The 18,182-nt window shown below is 49.0% G+C and overlaps 1 protein-coding gene across 1 annotated transcript in view; it reads left to right on the top strand.

The window, feature by feature from the left end:
- Positions 1 to 18,182, top strand: part of CACNA2D2 (calcium voltage-gated channel auxiliary subunit alpha2delta 2) — a gene marked incomplete at its 3' end in the record, with an annotated part of 191,874 nt that overhangs the window by 46,046 nt on the left and 127,646 nt on the right. The window lies entirely within an intron of this gene.

Below are 18,182 nucleotides of genomic sequence, written 5' to 3'. Positions count from 1 at the left end.
ATTCCAATTTTACCGATATTGGTGAATACAGATCTCACCATTGCAGTTTATATGAAATCTGCCCTTTTATTAAGTGCACATCCGTCTTACTAAATTCAATGCTTTCTAAGCCCCTGATGAAGTCAACTCTTTGACGAAACGCGTTGGGCCGGTTACTACATTGGAAAGACCAAAGCTTCGAAGGATTTCAAATGTAAACATTTTATTGTGTATATTATATTGCCAGCGAGCATCTTTTTTTATTAAATTCTGTTTTTTATTTAATTTTGTATATCTATTTTCATCTATTTCTAAAACTCTTTTGGGTCCTGTCTAACAGGGGATCCTCAGAGGTGCTGCTACTTATTCTGTGTGCGCAGTTTGGGTTTCTCTGTACTTGCACATATACTGTGCGTGTATATATATATATATATATATATATATTTTGTCCAGTTGTTCCCAAAGTCGTTGCAACAACAAATCCTGCATGAGAATGGGCCTGCGTTACTGTTTGCAGACGTGCCTGGCCTGCTCAGTAATTAGCGTGACAACGGTCCTATATGTACTACAGTGGCGTGGGCACACACAGTGGGACTTAGCTCTCGCCGGATACCGTCATCACATGGGATATTGTCTGGTGATCTTGGGGCCGTATTTTCCCATTGTGGGAACGCCGTGGGATCACTTCGGTAAATGACCACCAATCCCTGCAGTTCTGTGGTAATTTAGGTGCTCGCTGTGATAACCCCGCAGCATAAAGGGACGATACAAAGGCACAAATTGCTGCTACAACATTAGGCACTTACAGACCTGAGGACGGTTGTGCTGCCATTGGTGTTTGGATGTATTATGTTGTAGGGGTCCTGGTAAACAATGCGGCAAATTCTTGTGTATCCCTCCGCTGCACTTATCTGTCATCTCGTATCATCCGTCAGCCTGCACCAGAGTGTCTCCGCTTCCCCCCATATCCGTGCTGCGCCCACCTCCCTACAACTATGGGAAACATATGTTGCGTCTTTTAATGAATTTGCATAATGAGAACGCCTCTCATGAATAATGTATCGGCACCCTGCCTGCCTGCGGAGGCCTCCTCTAGATCGCGTCTCACTGTCACTGATGCATTGTTTATTATTTTAATTAAGAGGAGCAAATTAACGTCACGTCGGTCGCCGGCCTCTGCCGCCATCACTGGGTCACCGACTCCATATATGTTTTACAGGATTCAATAGTGGTAGGGTAAAATAGTGTTCCCAGTGCGGCCAGGCTCCGTGCCCGGAGCAGGATGGGCGCAGCGAGCCATGCCAGGAGACGCGGTACACTGAGACGGTGTCCATGCCGACATTCGGGGGGGAAAGAAAAAGTCAAAAGTTCATGTCAACCTTTTGACTGTTGACATTGCCATTGTTGACCTAATGCTTGTGTCGGCCTTTTGATCCTGTCGAACTTAGTCATTTACACCTATTTCAGGTGTCATCTTCAGTGGTCGACCTAATGCAGGCTTGTGTATACTTATTGCCGTTGTAAAGCAGCGCTGTCGGCCTGCACCTTCATAAATATGCCCCCGAGAGATGGGGTTCTGTAAGTTGAAGCATTGGATTCGGTATGAAATCCCGACGGTCATAATCCCGACGATCATAATCCCGACAACCATTGACCGACAGTCAAAATACCGACAAGGTCAAATACCGACATTTAAAATACAGACAAGGTCAAAATACCAACATATATATATATATATATATACATACACGCAGGTCAAAAGTATACACAAGTTATTCATATTTTGTTGGTCTGTATGTTGACATAGGTCGACATAAAACCCGTATGGGTGTACCGCGCCCCCTCACACGGCTCGCTGCGCTTGGCACAATATTTTATTCTCCCTCCATGTCCACTGGGATGGTAAAGTATGAACAAGTTAAATGTCGGTATTTTGACCGTGTCAGTATTTTGACCGCGTCGGTATTTTAAATGTCGGTATTTTCACTTTGTCAGTATTTTGACCCTCGGTCAATGGTTGTCGGGATTTTGACCGTCGGGATTTTGATTGTAGGTAAATTGACCGCATCCCGAAGCGTTATCTGCAGTGACTATAATGTAACGGGATACGGTCATTGTTTCACCAGCATGTTGGTCGACAAGTCATTAGGTTGACAGTCAAAAGGTCGACATGGGGAATTTAAATTTTTTTGAGCTGACATGTGCCGACAGGCGGTATTTCATGCCCTACCATCCACTAGGGAGTGGTGGGAGAATAATATAGAGAGCCATGTGAGGGGACGCGGTGCTACGTTTCATGTCCATGACGACATTCGGGACAAATTAAAAAAAAAAAACATGTCGACCTAACCCCTGTAGACCTAATGACTCTGTCAACCTAATGACCCTGTCGACCTAACCCATCTCGACCTAGACTTGTGTCGACCTAAATGCATGTCGAACTAGTGATGTCGACATAATGACTATCGACCAACATGCTGGAGACCTAATGATCCACACCCAATGTAGCAATAATGTGACTTTTACAACAGTAAGGGGCTCATTTATCAATGAATGATAAAATGTGGTGTTTATTACAAACGGCGTTCTGGCAAAGAAGCCCCTAATTGTCATTTTCAAAACATAACAGCTGGAAGTTAAATGGCCGGAGCCCCATTTGTTATTCACCAGGAGTGTTATCACTCGTTAATAAATGGGCGGTTAGGAGAAGAGTGTAATGATTTCCTATCCGCTTGTGCCGCGCACATGAGTAATGCCCATAGAGCAAGTGTGACGCATGACTAGCCTATGACGCCTCAGCCGGTGCAGCAGTATGCAGTGTGACTGACTATGGCACACTAGCAACAGCTGGGGGGTCAGAGGTCACCTCTCCCTGATGTATTTGGAGCAATCAGGAAACATTGTGTGTTGCTATAAGAGGACATTATGGGGGTGGTTAAGTGACAGCAGCACAGAGTAATGCAGAGATTTAGCACTATTAAGTCATGCAGAGGCACGGGGTGGGAGAATGTAGATGCCTCCGTCCTCCTCCTCCTCCTCTAATACGGAGTTCTGGCTGCAGCTATTTACGGCACTGCAAGCGCCCCGCAAACACCCAGCACTCTGCGCACTAATGACATGCAAATGAGATGCTAATGTGTCTGCAATAACTTATGGGAAGCGGGATCTGACAAATGAATCTGGCTGGGACCTGTCCCCCTGGGTGGTGATTAATGTGCGCCAGGCGCTGGTAGCGGACTCTTTGGCAATCTGCGCCCTGCGTTGGGGCTGCGAGGTTGCTGGAGACGGTGGCGGATCTTGATTGGATTTCTTGTCCCTTGAGGTGACTCTTGTGGGTGACGGAGGGTGGGGAGGAAGAGACGGCTCTAATCCTTTTATTAGCACTAAATCACTCAGCGCTGCCCCGTACCCTGGCAGAGCGTATCCTGGGGTGAGCGCTGTGCTCTGATGGGCCGGTGACACTGCCCCGAGGGCCAGAGGACTTCATAACACACAATATCACTATTATATCCCCAAACCTTTATCTTCAGATATGAAAGTCTTATGTATTACCTGTCAGCTGGTATATTGGGTTCTTACTAAGCTGCTTGCGGCATTAGGAAATATATAACACTATAGGAGCCTTATATATACTGTACCTGGGATAAGGGTCCGTTATATACCTGGGATAAGGGTCCGTTATATACCTGGGATAAGGGTCCGTTATACACCTGGGATAAGGGTCCGTTATATACCTGTGATAAGGGTCCGTTATATACCTGGGATAAGGTTCCGTAGTACTTATGTATTATCTGGGCTCCCATGTTAAATGCACCCCATTTTTTCATACCCCTACTATCCAACTACGCATGGAGTTGATTTTATATAGTGTGGCGAGCGCAGCGAGCCACCGTGCCCGAAGCGTGGCGAGCGGACGTGGTCTCATAAGAAAAACGGGAGCCCAGATATTACATAAGTACCGGTTCCGTTATAAACCTGGGATAAGGGTCCTTTATATACCTGTGATAAGGGTCCGTTATATACCTGTGATAATGGTCCGTTATATATCTGGGATGAGGGTCCGTTATATACCTGGGATAAGGGTCCGTTATATACCTGGGATAAGGGTCCATTATATACCTGGGATAAGGGTCCGTTATATACCTGTGATAAGGGTCCGTTATACACCTGGGATAAGGGTCCATTATATACCTGTGATAAGGGCCGTTATATACCTAGGATAAGGGTCCGTTATATACCTGGGATAAGGGCCCGTTATACACCTGTGATAAGGGTCCGTTATACACCTGTGATAAGGGCCCGATATATAACTGTTATAAGGGTCCGTTATACACCTGTGATAAGGGCCCGATATATACCTGTGATAAGGGCCCGATATATACCTGTGATAAGGGTCCGTTAGATACCTGTGATAAGGGTCCGTTACTTACCTGTGATAAGGGTCCGTTATATACCTGGGATAAGGGTCCGTTATATACCTGGGATAAGGGTCCGTTATATACCTGTGATAAGGGTCCGTTATATACCTGGGATAAGGGTCCGTTAGATACCTGTGATAAGGGTCCGTTACTTACCTGTGATAAGGGTCCGTTATATACCTGGGATAAGGGTCCGTTATATACCTGGGATAAGGGTCCGTTATACACCTGTGATAAGGGCCCGATATATACCTGTGATAAGGGCCCGATATATACCTGTGATAAGGGTCCGTTAGATACCTGTGATAAGGGTCCGTTACTTACCTGTGATAAGGGTCCGTTATATACCTGGGATAAGGGTCCGTTATATACCTGTGATAAGGGACCGTTATATATACCTGTGATAAGGGTCCGTTATATACCTGTGATAAGGGTCCGTTATATACCTGGCATAAGGGTCCGTTATACACCTGTGATAAGGGTCCCGTTATATACCTGTGATAAGGGTCCGTTATATACCTGGCATAAGGGTCCGTTATACACCTGTGATAAGGGTCCCGTTATACACCTGTGATAAGGGTCCGTTATACACCTGGGATAAGGGTCCGTTATACACCTGTGATAAGGGTCCGTTATATACCTGGGATAAGGGTCCGTTATATACCTGTGATAAGGGTCCGTTATATACCTGGGATAAGGGTCCGTTATATACCTGGGATAAGGGTCCGTTATATAACTGGGATAAGGGTCCGTTATATACCTGGGATAAGGGTCCGTTATATACCTGTGATAAGGGTCCGTTATATACCTGTGATAAGGGTCCGTTATATACCTGGGATAAGGGTCCGTTATATACCTGGGATAAGGGTCCGTTATACACCTGGGATAAGGGTCCGTTATATACCTGTGATAAGGGTCCGTTATATACCTGGGATAAGGGTCCGTTATACACCTGGGATAAGGGTCCGTTATACACCTGTGATAAGGGCCCGTTATACACCTGTGATATGTGTCCGATATACACCTGTGATAAGGGTCCGTTATACACCTGGGATAAGGGTCCGTTATACACCTGTGATAAGGGCCCGATATATACCTGTGATAAGGGTCCGTTATATACCTGTGATAAGGGTCCGTTATATACCTGGGATAAGGGTCCGTTATATACCTGGGATAAGGGCCCATTATACACCTGTGATAAGGGTCCGTTATATCCCTGTGATATGGGTCCGTTATATACCTGGGATCATGGTCTGTTATATACCTGTGATAAGGGTCCGTTATATACCTGGGATAAGGGCCCGTTATACACCTGTGATATGGGTCCGTTATATACCTGGGATCATGGTCTATTATATACCTGTGATAAGGGTACGTTATATACCTGTGATAAGGGCCCGTTATATACCTGGGATAAGGGTCCGTTATATACCTGGGATAAGGGTCCGTTATATACCTGGGATAAGGGTCCGTTATATACCTGGGATAAGGGTCCGTTATATACCTGGGATAAGGGTCCGTTATACACCTGGGATAAGGGTCCGTTATACACCTGGGATAAGGGTCCGTTATGCACCTGTGATAAGGGTCCGTTATACACCTATGATAATGGTCTGTTATATACCTGGGATAAAGGTCCGTTATACACCTGTGATAAGGGTCCCGTTATATACCTGTGATAAGGACCCGTTATACACCTGTGATAAGGGTCCGTTATAAACCTGTGATAAGGGTCCGTTATATACCTGGGATCATGGTCTGTTATATATACCTGTGATAAGGGTCCGTTATATACCTGTGATAAGGGTCTGTTATATACCTGTGATAAGGGTCCGTTATACACCTGGGATAAGGGTCCGTTATACACCTGTGATAAGGTCCAGTTATACACCTGTGATAAGTGCCCGTTATACACCTGGGATAAGGGTCCGTTATACACCTGGGATAAGGGCCAGTTATACACCTGGGATAAGGGCCTGTTATACACCTGGGATAATGGCCCGTTATATACCAGTGATAAGGGCCCGTTATATACTAGTGATAAGGGTCTGTTATATACCTGTGATAAGGGCCCGTTATATACCTGTGATAAGTGCCCGTTATACACCTGGGATAAGGGCCTGTTATACACCTGGGATAAGGGCCCGTTATATACCAGTGATAAGGGTCTGTTATATACCTATGATAAGGGTCTGTTATATACACCTGTGATAAGGGCCCGTTATACACCTGTGATAAGGGCCCGTTATACACCTGTGATAAGGGCCCGTTATACACCTGTGATAAGGGCCCGTTATACACCTGTGATAAGGGCCCGTTATACACCTGTGATAAGGGCTTGTTTTACACCTGTGATAAGGGTCCGTTATATACCTGTGATAAGGGTCTGTTATACACCTGGGATAAGGGTTCGTTATACACCTGGGATAAGGGCCCGTTATATACCTGTGATAAGGAGATTTAGAAAGATAGGTGGAAATCCTACAGCGCAAGCTGCTGGGTGTATAGTAAAGGATGCCAAGAGGGAACACCAACCCTCTGGAAATAGAGCTACAAGAAAAAGGGGGATGGCCCTTCACCAATCACTCAGCGCTAAATAAATATAACTTTCCTGATTTGATTGTTCAGGTCCAATTTCTTTATGTAGAAATCTGAATAGGAGAAATAAAACACAACTTCTCCCTAGTGTAATACTGTAGTATTAAGTGGAATGATTAATCAGATGACTGAATACTGCACAATATAAGAGCAATATAGATTTTCGGGGAATTCCCCCTTTCTGGGTACTCACACTTTCAGTGTGTATAACAGGCGTGTCAAAGGTTCTTTGATCCTCTCATATGGTGATATAGGACTCCACTCTGATTAAAAAATGGATTCTTTATTACAATATGTTACAAGTGTACAATATAAAAAGTGCAATCTCTGTACTCATCTGTAAGGTTAGGGAAGTCCAGCAGGCAAGGTGGAAAATCAGCATAAAACGGGGCCCCGTTCCAGTGCTCCTGCGGTATTCCTTCTCCCACCAGATGAGGTCCAAAGGGGTTGCTACAGTAGAGTCTGCCAACGCGTTTCGATCATAACATTGATCTTTTTCAAGGTGACTCTAACCATGCTCCTAATGGGGTTTAAATACCCCTCCTAATCCCTCCATACATTTCTCATTGGTAGATATAATTAAACATGTATAACGATAACATTCGTATTGTAATGACTCCTTGTGTTATATCATATCCATGTTACCGGCTTCTATGTTCTCTACATCACTTCCTGTGATGTAACCAAAAGGCTTTACCCGGAAATGTGATATCGTCGCTGACTCATTTCCGCCTCCGTCTGCATCTATGTGTTTACTAATGAATCTCGTTTCTCCCGCCATCTTTGTACTCCCTTCTGTTCTATAGCGGTGTCCGCTATACACCTGTGATAAGGGCTTGTTATACACCTGTGATAAGGGCCCGTTATACACCTGTGATAAGGGCCCGTTATACACCTGTGATAAGGGCCCGTTATACACCTGTGATAAGGGCCTGTTATACACCCGGGATAAGGGCCCGTTATATACCCGTGATAAGGGCCCGTTATACACCTGTGATAAGGGCTTGTTATACACCTGTGATAAGGGCCCGTTATACACCTGTGATAAGGGCCCGTTATACACCTGTGATAAGGGCCTGTTATACACCCAGGATAAGGGCCCGTTATATACCCGTGATAAGGGTCCGTTATATACCTGGGATAAGGGCCCGTTACATACCAGTGATAAGGGCCCGTTATACACCTGTGATAAGGGCCCGTTACATACCAGTGATAAGGGCCCGTTATACACCTGTGATAAGGGCTTGTTATACACCTGGGATAAGGGCCCGTTATATACCTGGGGATAAGGGCCCGTTATATACCTGTGATAAGGGCCCGTTATATACCCGTGATAAGGGCCCGTTATATACCTGTGATAAGGGTCTGTTATATACACCTTTGATAAGGGCCGGTTATACACCTGTGATAAGGGCCCGTTATACACCTGTGATAAGGGCTTGTTATACACCTGGGATAAGGGCCCGTTATATACCCGTGATAAGGGCCCGTTATATACCCGTGATAAGGGGCGTTATATACCGGGGATGTCTATGCCCTGTATTTCCCCCACCTCATTCAGTGTTTCTCCCTGTCACCCTGCACCCCAGCATCACCGCCCACCCCCCCTAGTATATGGAGACCGTTCTCCCTGCCATGTGGCTGGGCTGTGATTGTGACGTGTCCAGTCATTGGCAGATCCCTTCGGCCTCCGCGGTTCCTGGCGGACACGCCATTAATCAGACTGACTGTAAGCTGTGATTGTCTGATAAGGGGGGTCACCTATTGGGCAGGCTGAGGTGTCTGGCGAGATAACGGCATCGTCCCCAGTTCTCGCTGTGCTGCAGGCGGGTTCCATCTATGGCGGCGTCCGGGCTGATTGCACATAGAGGACACACTGTGGGGAGACTTGCGGCACGGCAGCTGTGAGGTGAGCATTGTATTAGTACATGAAGGCTGGAATGAGCGCACTGCCATGCATCTTGCGTGTGATTACACTGCCAGTGGTGTGGACCTGGGGATATGTGCAGTGTTGTGTATGACGGCGTGGGGGTGAAGCGGGCTATATTGGAGCATTCTCAGATGGGCATGGTTCAGAGAGGGCACATTAGATGGAATGGCAGATTTTGGACACACAGAATAGCGCAGCATTGCGCCAGCGATGTGCTCGGACTGTACCGGGGAAGCATGCGGCATCCCATGAAATCAGGTTGCTGTGACAGTCCTATGCCCCATCCGCTAATATACGCTGCAGCTCAGCTCTTTAAGGCCTAACGAGACGGGCGTCCCCACTGACTGGGGTTAATGACTTGTGAAATGATTGGACGTGTGGTGCGGAACGTGGGATTTTGGGGTAATTTGTAGCATATTACCGCGGTGAACGTTTGCCGTTTCTCCTAATTAGATCACAGTGATTTATTAGCGGTTGATGTCTTGTGTATACTAGGGCCAGCGCAGCAAAGTGCTGAGTACATGGTCCCATCCACCAGCAGCGTGCAGGAGATCTGAATGTGACGTTATACCCTGACTTCCCCTAGCTGACATACTGCACCCTGGCACAGGGGGACGGTGATCGCAATGCGATCCTAAGGGGCCCATTTATCATTGATCGTATTTACAATGCGATCTGGGCGGAATATTACCACCCAGGACCTGCCAGGCGCCCCAATGGCAGTGCGATCCCGTAGCCCATAGGCTACAAAGGACTATCGCCATCTCAGAATGGCGATAGCCCAGGGATCCAAAGCCGGGCTGACCCATGTTGATACACCGGGCAGCTTCGCATCCCCCATAGAAACCTTTTGGGGAGACGGGCGGCGGCGCTGCAGGGGGGGGGGGGGATCGCAGCAGAGATCGGAAATTCCTGCTGCGGTCCCCCTTTGGTACATTGGAGTGATACTTAATATTTGCGGAACACCCGTTAACAGTAACATGGCAGCTAGGAGCTGATTGGTTGGTATTTTATCTCTCGCCACAGCTTAGTACATCTGTGTTGGAAACATGTGAATGGTTGATTTGTTGGTACTTTATCTCTCTCAGCAAAGTTTAGTACATCTGCCCCATTGACTGTAACATGGCAATTAGGAGCTGACTGACTGGCACTTTATCTCTCTCCAAGCCTTAGTACACCTGCCAGAGTGAGATGTAGCAATCTTTTGGAGAGAGATAAAGTACCAACAATCCGCTTCTAATGGTCACCTCACGGTCTGTGAGCCTGTGTTTGAAAATGCAAGAAGCTGATTGGCTGGTACTTTATCTCTCTCTCTCTCTGCACCTTCCCCAGGATAAGGGCTGGTGGGTCGGGAATGTTTATCGGTGTTGCTGTCAGGTATACGAGGGTGCGGTAAGATGATTGACATCAGGAAGGGTAATCGCTGGGAAGGTCATGGAACCGCTCTGTCCTGCACAGGTCACGTGCAATGGGTCACCATACATGGGTGACGACGTGCCCGGCATTCCAAGCCAAAGGCATTATTATGTTCTATCCTACCTAATTGCAGCCCCCTGTGGTGATGACTGCCTGATCAGCAGCACACAGCGTTTCCAGGCCTGGCACCCAGCATGGCACAGAAAGGATGCCGTACGTCTGGGTGGTGTGTGGGCCTGCCCTCCCGCTCCTTCCTCTCACGTGACACGCAGGTGGGCAGCTAAATTTATCGGCAGCGTCTAATTTGTGGCACATAAATAGCAGATCTAATGCGGGGTACACACCAGGACGACCCGCTCACGATGCACATCGTGAGCGGGTCGTCAGTGTCTCGTCCGACCCGCTCACGATGACGCGGGAGGGCACGACCCGCTCACGATGTGCACCGTGAGCGGGTCCGATCCGATGGCGACCCGCACCCGGTTCTATGGTCGTCATTGAGATCCTACCTGCAGCAGGTAGGATCTCAATAACGACCGACCGACCCGCGGGACCGCGCATCGGATCGGAATCGCTCCACACCAGGTCAGAAAAGGGCCCAATCAGCACACAATCTACATCCGATTGATCGGAATTGGATCTAGATTGTGCTGATCGGGCCCTAGTCGTCCTGGTGTGTACCTAGCATTAGATTAGTGCGAGGCGTGCAGAATCCGGGCGACCACTTCAGTGCTGGAGACGTGAGCGAGAGAGCTGCTTATTATCCTCCGCCGCTCCAGGGCGATGTGCTTCCTAGCAACTGAGCAGGCTGCTGCCTAGAGCGACACACATGATAAGTCAGAGGTAAATCATGTCACCGTCACAAGGACCTTATTCTGATTGACTCGCAAGGCTGCGAAATTCTCTGCCTTGCGAGTCCATGTGTCCATTGACGACCGTGCAGTTCAGAGACACCTATATGGTGAATCTGAACTGCGGGCGCCCTGTGCGAGGACAGGGCGGGCAGATGACAACCGGTGATGTCAGCTGCCCGCCCCCCCGCATGTCCGTCACGGCCTCATTAGCCTGAGAACCCCCACGAAACGCTGGGCATTCCCATATGCTTATGGGGCTGTCCGGCACCCCCCGCAATTCTCCGCCTCCCCCCCCCCCCCCTGCCCTCGGCAAACCGAAAGTGTCTGTGTCTGCACATGCGCAGAAACGCGCAGAAGCAAAACATCAGTCCTCCATGCGAACGCACGTTGGACCGAAAGGATCTGAATAATGTCCTCAGGGGCAGATTTATTAAGCTCGGTGAAGTGATAAAGTGTCTGGTTTTTATCACCGGCCAATCAGCTCCTAACTGTGAAGTTACAGGCTTGGTTTGAAAAATGACAGGTAGGCGCTGATTGGTGATAAAAAACAGACCCTTTATCACTTCACCAAGCTTAATAAATCTACCCCTAAATGTGGTGATGTGGTGCCTTACAGTGTACGTGGAACTACTGGTCTCAGCATGTCCCGGAGAAATATATATCTAATTACTGTGTTGCTCATACATAGGGTTACATTTATATTGAAGATGGGATGTTGCCCTTAGCAACCATTCAGATTCTATTGATTATCTTCTTCTAGAAGTAATATAAGACGTTGGTTGCCTAATAATATATATTATTACAGCAAATAGGTGAAAATTCCCTATAACTGTTGGCATCCAATCAGGAATGACCATGTATCTGCCAAGCAAGTAAGCCAGTGAGAGCAAGTGTTTGGTTGGTTAGTACAGTTTAGTGCATGTTTGCATAGATACAAAGTTAGTACATAAGCCCCATAACCTTCCACCTATAGGGGGGTCATTCAGACTTGCTTGCAAGCAGGTAAAAGCTGCCCTGCTGAACGCACGAGGTGTAGAATGACCGTCAGGCGACTCTATGATAACTTCAGGGGTTTTAAAGGAGAATTAACCTATTCTTTTCTGTATCCCCTTGTCCGGAGAGAGGCGTGTCTTCCATACGTGTGTCATACTGGTGCACCATCGGTCGTCTGAGCCACCCCACGGTCCATTAGACACCGGAAACTTTATTAATGAGTACAGACAGTAACGGTGCGACGCGCCACCTGAAACAGTCATGACGTCAGACGGGGAGTGTTCCTGCCCCAGGGCCCTGTTCTGAAGATATCTTGTCCGCAGCGCACATCATGGCTGCCTGGGGCTGTGTCCCTGAACCCTTAGAATAGGAGAACACTCAGGGTTCAGATTTATTAAGCTCGGTGAAGTGATAAAGTGTTTGGTTTTTATCACCGGCCAATCAGCTCCTAACTGTGAAGTTACAGGCTTTGTTTGAAAAATGACAGGTAGGAGCTGATTGGCCGGTGATAAAAACCAGACACTTTATCACAGCGGTGGGGAACCTCCGGCCCACGGGCCGGATACGGCCCCCGTAGCCAGTTTGCCCGGCCCGCCTGCCCATCCGCCTACCTGCATACCTGCCTGCGTTACATGTATGGTGATGCACCGGCCCGCCCAGCAAGATAAGGGGGAGATCTGTAGAGGTGACGCGCCCGGCATCAGCCAATCACTGCGGGCTGTGGAGGTGACGCGCCCGGCACCCACCAATCGCTGTGGAGTTGGTGCGCGCCTGCCAATTACTGTGGGCGGTAGGAACTAGGAAGCTCTCGCAAGTGTTGTAATGCACCCGCCATGCACTGCATGGGCGGGAGCATTGCGAGAGGAGTCCAGCAGCCGCCATCACCGCCGGAGCTGTTAAGAACGGAAGGTAAATGGTGGACGGCGTTAAGGGCCACCTCCTTTCCCTGCTGTCCCTGGCTGCCTCTTGCGCCGCTCCCCTCACCCAACCACCCAGTGACCGGCAGCCTCACTCATGAAGACCTCCCTTCCCCAGTGCTGCATAATCACATAAACCTGTTTGAGGGTGACAACTCCCCCCCCCTTCCTCCACACTGTCACTTTTTATGCCCACATGTATAGAAAGCTGCCTGTGTGTATAATGCCCGCATGTATATGCCGCTGCCAGTGTGTATAATGCCCGCATGTATATGCCGCTGCCAGTGTGTATAATGCCCGCATGTATATGCCGCTGTCCGTGTGTTTAATGCCCACATGTATAGAACGCTGCCACTGTGTATAATGCCCGCATGTTTCTATGTTTCTATATATATGCCGCTGCCAGTGTGTATAATGCCCGCATGTATATGCCGCTGTCCGTGTGTTTAATGCCCACATGTATAGAACGCTGCCACTGTGTATAATGCCCACATGTTTCTATGTTTCTATGTATATGCTGCTGCCAGTGTGTATAATGCCCGCATGTATATGCCACTGTTCGTGTGTTTAATGCCCACATGTATAGAACGCTGCCAGTGTGTATAATGCCCACATGTATAGAACGCTGCCAGTGTGTATAATGCCCGCATGTATATGCCACTGGCAGTGTGTATAATGCCCGCATGTATAGAACGCTGCCCGTGTGTATAATGCCCACATGTATATGCCGCTGCCTGTGTGTGTAATGGCCGGAAGTATAAGCTGCTGCCCGTGTGTATAATGTAATTTTTAAGTTGATCATTTTTATATGGCCCCCGAAGGATTTTATAAATATCCAAATGGCCCTTGGTAGAAAAAAGGTTCCTCACTCCTGCTTTATCACTTCACCGAGCTTAATAAATCTACAGCTGTGTGTGATGCGCTTTGTATCTACTCTGCACCAGACTCCTAGACTGGACAGAGCCGGCAGCTTATGCTAGTGCTCACTGTTGGCCAAAGAGCTTGCAGTCTTAATTTTACAAGCAGAATCTGCGAGGTGGAGGTGTCATCACGCGTGTGCTGTAAGGTGGCATCCTGCGTGGCAGGGCACTCTGACCTCTGGAAGGTGGCGGAGATCAGGGACAAATGTGCCTAAGCCGCCCCCGTGCCAGCTGTGCATGCTCTGCATGTAATGTGCTGCCATTAGGCTGCAGAACCTTCTTGTCGCTCTGCTGCGGAGACAGCAGGAGCCATTTTCCTCCTGTCCTAAGGAGGCTCTGCTGCCGGCAGATGGGGCAGAGCAGACGGGAGAGTGCACCGCCGTGTCCTTGTCACTGGCTGTGTTGCATCCTGGCTGCAACTCTCGCTGGTCTCTTAATAAGAAGCGATAGGGCTCACCCTCCCTGTCGCTGCACACAAAGGGATCAGAGCGGAGGGAGGCTGGCACATGTAGGGCACAAGCGTGGCCTGTCTCTATAGGAGAAGAGGTGGGCAGCTGCTGGCAGGGATAGGAGTGAGTGGTGGTGGTGCACGTTCTGCAGTGTTACTATAATAAGATCTACGTGTGGCAGGAACGTGCCAGCCAAGGAGGGGAGACATAATTAGACAGCAGAGGACTAGCACCTAGGTAATACACGTCTCATTACAGCTCACACTCAGGAGAAGGCCCTTACATTGCCAGCGATTGTTAGTTTCCCTGTCTGCGGAGGGTATTGTCGTTCTTGTGGTGTATTGGGTGCTATGAATGGATGCGAGAGAATCCTCAGGTGTGGAACCGGAAATCCCTCTGCTTCTACAGGTGGGAATAGAAGAGACATCGCAAGTCAACAAGCGCCCGGAACCATCCTCTGCGTGCCATGGGGCCTTATTCTAGTTCACTCTTTCTGACAAAATCCTTCTTAGAAGGACAAAACCATGTGCACTTCAGGTGGGGCAGATGTTACTTGTGCAGAGAGAATTAGATTTGGGTGGGGTTTAACTTCAAAGTGAGATCTATATTGCAGTGTAAAAATAAAGCAGCCGGTATTTACCCTGCACAGAAACAAAATAATTCACCCAAATCTAATTCTCTCTGCACATGTTACATCTGCCCCCTGCAGTGCACATGGTTTTGTCCATCTAAGAAGGATTTTGTCAGAAAGAGTGAACTAGAATAAGGCCCCATGGTTTCCACATCTCCCGATGGCTTTCCGTAGCAGAGGCTGCGAGCTGTGCCCAGCTTATTAATATTTACAGTGGGAGCATAGGAGCCAGATCTGTGGGCTCCTGGACACCTCCATTATTCTAGTGCCGTGGTTCTCGGGACCCCACACAGATCACGTTTTCCAGATCACCCGACAGGTGCACTCATTACCGACTGACACATTTTAAAAGATCCACAGGTCGAGCTAATTATTTCACTTGATTCTGTGCGGAGACCTGCAAAACATGCACTGTGTGCGGTCCTGAGGACCGACTTTGAGAACCTGTGTTCTAGTATATAATGGGCATGTGTCGGTCATATGGGGGGGATGAGGCGCCGTCCTGAGATTGTTGGTATGATATTGCTGTGTGATGATGTCACTGATGACATCACCAGTTCCTAGTTGATCGTTTGTATTCTTCGGATCATTGGTCCAGCTCAGTAACTGCTCCCCAATATGTGTATGGATGATACAGACCTGTCCTCTACCCCTACGATCTCTGTATTCTCCCCCCTAGCGCTGTCTTTGCCGTTTCCTAGAATGCACTGGAAATCATGGTCCGCACTGACCTTTCTGGCATCCGGCACATGTCACTCATGCTCTGTGATATGCCGGAGTACAATATTCCTCGTGGTTCAGAGGACTCAGTGACAAGGCGAATAGACAGCACGCACAGAAAGGTATCTCTGACCCGTTCCTCCTTTGTGCGCGATAATTAGGTTCAGACACAGCGTGTGAAATATTGATCAACCTTTAATTATTTAGAGCTTCGTTCTGCAGCTGTGAGAAGATAGACGGAGGATGGGGATGAAGGGCGGGCGTGTGATGGAGATACAGGGGTCTTACTGGCGGCTGCAGGACGGGGATGAGCGGAATAGAGTCACTTTTCTGGATATAGGGGAACGAGGAGCTTGCAGAAGAATCTATAGGAAGCTGGGGAGGGCGACGGAATGGGTTATATGGGAGAAGGCAGAAGAGTGGCAGGAAGATGTAGCACTCATGGAACCTTCTTGTTGTCAGGGGGAATTAGGAGGTGACGGGACCGAGGCTATGGCGGAGCGGGTCAGTTGGAACGTCCCAGGTGTGCAGGGGTGTGGATCGTATTGTCGACACCACTTAGGTCGATAGTCATTAGGTCGACACCGTTGGGTCGACAGGTGTTAAGGTCGACATGGGACAATGTCGACATTGTTTTAGGCCGACACAGCGTTAGGTCGACACGGGTTATGTCGACAGGTCGACATCTTTATTTTTACTGTTTTTTTACCCGAATGTCGAGACAGTCGACATGGACACAGTTGGAAGTGAACCGCAGCCCCTCGCATACACTTATGCGATTGGATTCGATGCGACATTGAAGTGCGTCTTGTGGTGCAAAAAGTCCCCCCTTACAGCACCTGATGTCGCATGCCATCTTGAGATGGCACATCGGGTGCTGGAAGAGGGCAGGCAGAGGGTGGCATTGAAGTGTAGTGCTAGTGGGCAGCGGGGGGCAGCGGTGGCGGCAGAAGTGTTTAAAACACTGGGCAGCCCTCTGTTTGGCTGAGCTATCTCAGCGGGATGCAGTTATAATCCCGGCGGTCGGAATCCCGGCGTTCAAAATCCCGACACCGGAACCCCGACCGCCGAAATCCCGACACTTTCTCCCTCCGTGGGTGTCCACAACAACCACAGAGGGAGAATAAATTAGTGTGCCGAGCGTAGCGAGGCACCGGGCCCGGTGCGTGGCGAGTGCAGCGAGCCCGCAAGGGGGGGCGATCCACTTCCCCCCCTTGTCGGGATTTCGGCGGTCGGGATTCCGGCGTCGGGATTTTGAACCCCGGGATTCCGCCCGCCGGGATTTCGTATGTATTCCATCTCAGCCAATCAGAGGGCTGCCCAGTGTTTTAAACACTTCTGCCGCCGCCGTTGACTGCCCCCGCCGTCCCCTAGCACTACGCTACAATGCCGCCCTCTGCCCGCCCTCTCCCACGCCGCCAGCAGTCCCTTCGGCCTCGTGTTCCCTCTGCCCCCCCCACCCATGGATTGCATTCGAGTATCGCACATGCGATTGCTCCTACAATTTGAGAAATAATATGTTCAGCACATAAGACTGTGAGACGCGACATTCGACCGGCGTGTCCGCGCATCTCATCGACACATTTTGCGCATACAATCATTCGATTTATCTGCCAGATGTTCGATTTATCGGCCAGATGTGGTCGAAATCGAATGATTGCATGCAATATCTCACAAGTGTATGGGCAGCATTATAAAGTGAGGCACGTTAGAAGTTACAGAGCCAGCAGGAATAACAGCCCTTTGGTCTGCGGTCCAGCTGTTATATTGTCAGGGGCCAGTTAGTGTCATCTGATTGATGTCTCCCTCCGAGCCTGGCCGGCCTCACAGTAAATCCTTGCTGTGTTTTATTTGGGAGTAGCACAATACTGGCTGAGTGGCAGCTGGAGGTGACCTTGCTGGCATACTCCGCTGCACCGTAGGCTGCATACCCTGCACCGCCAGTACAACAGCATACACTTCTCTCTAACTGTATCTCCCAGCATGCTCAGCAAGGTGGTCTCCTGCACCTGCACATCTGGTTTCTGTGTGCCCCGGGTGTCGCGTGCCCTGGGCTCGCCTTCCCCGCTGCATGTGAGGACGATAATCTATTCTTAGCCTGACACGTTCGCCCGTGCGTCTCTCAGATAGATGGAAGTGGCTTGGAGTGGTGCTTTTGCTGCCTCTCTCCACAGACGCACACGCCGCGTTATCTTCAGGTTCTGCCGATGAAGGCGGCGGGGGGGGGGGTGTTCAGGAGCCCTCACTTTTCCCACTAATCTAATTCATCCAATGGGGCAGAGGGAAAAAAATGTAATTTATTTTCTAATTATTCCTTGTCTGGCAGAACCGCGTCTTACCGGAGTGTTGCTATTTAA

This window comes from Crinia signifera, chromosome 8, assembly GCF_055691185.1.
Source record: "Crinia signifera chromosome 8, ASM5569118v1, whole genome shotgun sequence".
Lineage (NCBI taxonomy): Eukaryota > Metazoa > Chordata > Amphibia > Anura > Myobatrachidae > Crinia > Crinia signifera.
Note: the sequence above shows the minus strand (reverse complement) of the source record. Positions and strands in the feature narration are given on the sequence as shown.